The 6,000-nt window shown below is 45.5% G+C and overlaps 1 protein-coding gene across 2 annotated transcripts in view; it reads right to left on the reverse strand.

Moving 5' to 3' along the window:
* The window catches only part of PSEN2 (presenilin 2), a 29,102-nt gene extending 24,961 nt beyond the window's left edge, over positions 1–4,141 (reverse strand). For both annotated transcript variants that reach the window (XM_015420876.1, XM_015420875.1), the window contains exon 1: positions 4,059–4,141. The gene's annotated coding sequence lies outside the window, so the exon portion shown is untranslated. The remainder of the gene's footprint in view (positions 1–4,058) is intronic.
* Positions 4,142–6,000: the final 1,859 nt, after the last annotated feature.

Raw genomic sequence — 6,000 nt, forward strand, 5'->3', positions numbered from 1 at the left:
TTGAAAAAAACTCTGCAAATATTATATGGAGTACCTGTCACGGAGACATCAGCTGCAGATGCATCAGCTCCAGATCCAGCACTAATGGATGAATACTATGGACAACAATTCAGGAAATCCTGCTGTTGCCTGGATGTGGCCCCTGTGGTCTCCTCCACTGCAAATGCTGCTGCTTTCTTTAATTAAGCTTACTGCTTCTCTCCAGGAAGCAGAAAGGGCAGAGAAGGTACTGCAGAGAGATAATTGCCTGGCAACCATCCTATGCTCACTTCTGCTGCTTTCCTGCTTCTGCCCTTAATGCTTCTGGGTAAGCAGTAACTGCTATTAAGCACCTCCTCCCCATATTCTTTCAGGAAGCTAAAAAGGAGAAGAAGTATGATGCTGTGCTGGTGCATTTAGCTACAGCTGCCTGCAGGTTGCCAAAGACCACAGAGTGGGGTTGTAGATGACCGGAGAATCATGAGATGGCGCAGCATTCAGGGTTCCTTCCCCACTTCCCTGGGGTCCTAATACACCTGGCATCCAGGCAAATCCCCAAGTCGATCTGGGAACACATCTTCCCCTTGGAAATATCCGCAGATATTTTTGGAACATACCATGTGCACACAATGCTGCTGCTGAGGTCGTTTAATACAGAGGAATGATGACAACACACGTACCGGGGCTGTCCCAGATACAGTAAATTTCAAAATGTTCTTCCTGAAGCTTCTGATTCCTTTCACACATATTTTCTTTAGCCGAATTATTATTTTGGGTACCTCCCCTGCCCCAAAGTTAGAAAGCTCCTGAAAGTCAGGAGACCTGGATTCTATTTAAAGCTCAGATAATTATCTAGCTTGGATGTTCCCATTTAGTCATTCTACATTGCAGTAATCTTATTTCCCCTTCAGTTGATAAAGTCAGCTTATTCTGCTTCCTTTAAGCCAGATAGATCTGCCAATACACCAGCATTTCCTCAATATTCTATCTTTAAAAGTAAAGTCGTACTTTACTCTATAACTTAAAGAAAATGTTATCAGGATACTCAGGTACCTTAAAGTTAACAGAACAAAAGCTGTGCACAAAAGCTTAACTTTCTTTCCCTGCAGAGATCTGTTATTTATGTTCTATGTATAAAACCCCCAATACAGAGGCTTGCCTTTTCTCAGCAAAGAACCACTACAAAACTTGAAAAAGGCAAAAAACAGAATGCAAAACTAAGAGGAAATGAAAGAATTAAGCTTGACACAAAACATATTCATTGTGTCAAGCATTGTATCAAGTTTGACAATGAGAGCTCTATATATGCCTGCATTTATGCTGGAGTAGCTTTAAGAGAATTAAAATGACTAGAAGGAGGTTTTGTTTCCTGTGATTTTTAAAAAAAAATTTTTTGTCCCTATGCTGACTTTGGTCAAGTAGGTTTTGTGGGTTTTTCAAACAATACAAAATCTTGAAAAGTCTGTTGACCATGGGGAAAATATACCATTGTGCACTGATCTGTTTCAAACTGCCATTGGTTCTTTCAAGGAACTACTATTTGTATTCAGCATTAAAAGACACAGAATTAAGGGAGAAAGTACCTCAGCAGAAACTTGCTGGAGAGCACAGGTGTGTGTGTTACACAACATCTGCTGATTATTCTACTCTGTTGTACTAGCAGAAATCAGCATGGGGACTAGCACAGTCCCATGGGAGTCCGAGCACCTCAGTTCAGTCCACCTGATCCTCTGTCTGCAGTAGCTTGTAAGTGCCTAAGCTGTATCATATGCTTAAGGTATCTTCTTGTGGTTACTGTAGAACTAGATATCGTCTGGTCCCCTCACATATTGCAGGCAGACTCTGAAATACAAAGGTATTGGGGGCTTCAGCCTGCACTGGTGCTTCACAGGTTCAACTATGATATACAACACACACCACCATTTCATTCTCCATATAGGCCATTTCTCACCACTGATTCAACTGGCAGAACAAACTTATGGGTGTTGTTAGTCTTGCATCTACCCTGAGAGTGGCTGTCCTCATTAATGAACTACTCAAGATTGTTTTCTCACATTCAGGATTATGAAGCAGCTTCCTTTTAAGGTAGGAGGCAATACTCCTAAACAGGCCTGCCTTCCTTTTGAAAAACCAAGGACTGTGCTCATACAGCTTAACATGATATCAAGGACACAGTCTATTGGGAGTAACTTTGGTCCCGGTCACATGGGCCGGAAAATGCGGGGGGGGGGGGGAAGCGGGGTTGTTAGCCCCAGGGCACAGAAAGCGGGGCTGTCCCATTGAGATCCCATGGTTAGGCCATTAGGTGCTGATCACACGGCTATCCTGCAGCGCGGCAAAGAAGCTGCGAGGCACGATCACACCGGCAATCGCTAGGCGCCGCTTCCGTGGCAAACGGGACATTTTTTTTCTCTTAAAAAAAAACATCCGGTTTGCAACGGGACATGGACGGGCGCCGAATGCCACAGGATTCACGCAGAAACGCGATCAGACGCCCGCCCTTGCCCCACGTTTTCCAGAAACTAGTACCTCGTATGTGGTAGTTTTTTACTCCGCATCTTTGGCGAGAAGCCACGGGTTAGCCACGGGTGCGCTATGCCTCCCAGATGTTCCGGTGTGATCGCGCCTGAAATATCCGCAGGACGATTGTGCCTTCAGCGCAGCAAATGCTCCGTGTGAACAGGGCCTATGACAGTCTGTAAAGACTGGTCCCATACTGTTGCTGAACATTCACCTCGGACTAGATCATGTCACTGTCATCGTTGTAGTCTTACTATATACCCACCTGGGATGGTGGACAACACCTGTTAAGAAGCCACCCTTCTTACTTTGTAATGGCTGCTAGATTAGATATTCCCAAACAGTGTTTAGTGGACAACACCTATTAAGAAGCCACCCTTCTTACTTTGTAATGGCTGCTAGATTAGATATTCCCAAACAGTGTTTAGAGAGGAGAAACCATTCAAAATGTATTTGTGAGTTTCACTGAGATCAGCAGGTTTGAGGTGCCAGGTGTACATTTAGATTCTTATTTCATTGCTTTTAAAGAAAGGGTGGACCCAATCAGTACTAGAAAAGCTGTTTAGATTCAGCTTCCTATCAAATATACTGAAATTAAAATAATTGCTCTTACTATGATGTCAGACATGTTGTTTGCACTACAAATCTGAAGCATTCCAAAATCCTGATCGGAAATAAAGGCACGTGTTATGGCTTGGGGCAAACTACCATGTTCCAGGACTTTTCCACACAACTGGTACCTTATATCCCTGGGCACCAGAGCATACCATGTAATTACTGATTCGTATTTGCAATCTCAGAACTTGTATTTTGTATGCAAACCAAAATCTGTGTATTTTGTATACAAGTCTCTTTTACCAACTCCTGCATCTTGCTTACACACTACAAACTTCCTTGGCGAGAGGGAACATCTCTGCAAAAGAATTAACATGGAGACCACACAACAGGAGAGTGTAACATGATCATGCGCATGGACACAAGCCACAACCAATCACACTTTCCAAATAGGCCATCTAAACACCTTGAACCTACAGCCGGGAAATGCAGCTGTCACAGGAAGGCGAAAGTTCAGTTCATATTTCGACTGCCCCGCCTCACAATTTGCTTCCCACCGCACACTATACATATCTCGTGCTACAGTGGAATACATTTTCCGCTTCCTCAGCTATAAAACAATTTAAAAACCCCGTTCACGGAAGTGGTAGAATTTCCTTTCAGCAGTAAGAGCTAAGCTGACAGCCTTTCCGAGAGATACTGAGAAGAGGGGCCCACTCCGACGGAGCAGCTAGCGGATCAGATCATCACTTCTAAAAAGAGGAAGCCTTCGCAGTTTCTGGGATTATCCACTCCCACAAAAACAGGCCCAGAGACGGATCCGTCCTCAAAACGGACCCCGCTCACAGACGAGGGAACTTCCACGCTGAGGCTTCTCCTAGCACGGCCTGGGTAAGCTGCCTGCCTCCACCCCCTTCCCACTGATTCAGCTGCGGGAATGAAATCCCCTGAACCAGGAAGCCGGCAAAAGAAGAACTCTTTACGGACCGCACAGGAGATCTTACCCAGCTCTGCCACCAAGTCCCAGCACTCCCCTCCAGTAAAGGACGCCGCATCCGCCCCAACTCCAAGGCACGAGTTTCAGGGCTTGTTTGCCATGTTGCCCACCCCCCCCCCCCCCCCGGTTAAACCCCGGCAACTCTCCGCCCCTCATTGGCTCTGATGCATTACCCTTCGGAACGTCGTTTGGGATTAATGTTTCTCCTGATTGGGCTAGCCGGCTGTCACTCATAGAATGACTTCTTCGTTGGTTCTTCATCCAATGAAGGAGATGGGCAGGGCAGTGGTTTACCAATGGAGAGCCGGCATTGTCTGAATTTCCTCTCTCCGTTTCAAGTTGCGCGTTCCAGGCAAGAGGGATTGGAAGCCGGTATGAGAAACAGGCCGAGGAGATCTGTGCATCGTAGCCGCAGTCGCAGTAGAGAAGTGCTTTAACTAGGCTCGGCAACATCCAGGTGGGGTCTGAAGATATCCCGGAATTACGAGTGAAATCCAGAAATCAGTTCCCCTGGAGGGAATTAAGAGCTCTGGAGAATGAAATCTGTGGTATAGCATTCCCGCTGAGCTACCTAGCTCAAACTCTGCCCGTCCCAGGCTCTGTCCCTAGATCTCCAGGGTTATCTCATCCTGGAATTAGCAATTTTACCATTAACTTTCCGAAATCCTTTTCCACTCATGCTGCATTATCAGCTTGTATGACTGAGCTTTTAGTATCTCATTTAAAACATTTTTACATCAAATTATGGCTTCAAGAATGATAACTTGGTTTCTGAGATGTTGGCTTTAAAGTGGTGGGATGATCTACACAACAATACCAAACATTTATGAATTATTTTTAATCTCTCTCTTCAAATAATTCGAAGCAGCATACATCCCCCCCCCAATTTTATCCAGCTTCATCCCTGGTGATTAACAAAAGTGAGTTTTGATTTATGCAACAATAAGTGTAGAACCATTTAAGATGCCCCAAGACTGTGTTATCCTCTGAAGTAGGTTAGGGTTAGGGTTTGGATTTCAACCTAGGGGTTTGAAGTTCCAGTACAGTTCCTTAGCTGCCAAACAAATGTTAATTCTAATGATTAATGGTGAGTCCCAATCAGTATTTTCAAATGTAAAATAAGAACATACTAAAATGAATGTCACATAATGTCTGTTGGAATCCATTGGTTCCTTCTATGTGACAAGAAGTCAATGACTTCCCAAATGGCAACTGGAAAGAATTCATTGCTTAGCAGAGTATTCCTAAACTAGCAGTAAAGCCCGTTGTGAAAGCAATACAACGAGATCTAGAAAGAGGCTCTGGGGGAGTGCTCTGGCTTTGGGCAAACAGTGTCAATTTGCTGATCTCTGCTACCTGAAGAGCAGTTGTAATTGTGAGTGATCTGTAGCCCTCACCTGGAGATTGGCAGCAATTGTTACCCAGGACAAAGTGGCTGGTTTGGAGGGTGTAGTCTATGGCATTCTACCTGTCTGAGGTCCCACCCCTCTGCAAACCCCACCCTCTCCAGGCTCCACCCCTCAAATCCCCAGGAATTTGTCAGCATGTAGTTGGCAACCCCATCTCCTTCCCAGCTAACCATCAGCCTACCATTATCTGCCCCTTTGACTTCAGCTGACTTCTGCCCTCCCTTCTGCAGAGCAGTTGTAATTCTGAGTGCTCTCCAGCCCTCACCTGGAGATTGGCAACAATGGTTCCCTATGTGGGACTGACTGGTTTGGAGGGTGGAGTCTATGGCAGTGTACCTGTCTGAGGTCCCACCCCTCCTCAAACCTCACCCTCTTCAGGCTCCATCCCTCAAATCTCCAGGAATTTCCCATCTGGAGTTGGCAACCCTATCAGGACTGGCCCCAATGTGTTTTCTCTCAAAGGCCAAAGTAGGTGACAGGACCAAGCTTAGTTGCCTACCAATAGGCACTGAGGGGAATGTAGGGGTGCCAGCTCTAAGG

Source organism: Gekko japonicus, unplaced genomic scaffold (genome assembly GCF_001447785.1).
Source record: "Gekko japonicus isolate JY-2015 unplaced genomic scaffold, Gekko_japonicus_V1.1 scaffold2280, whole genome shotgun sequence".
In the NCBI taxonomy this organism is placed as follows: domain Eukaryota; kingdom Metazoa; phylum Chordata; class Lepidosauria; order Squamata; family Gekkonidae; genus Gekko; species Gekko japonicus.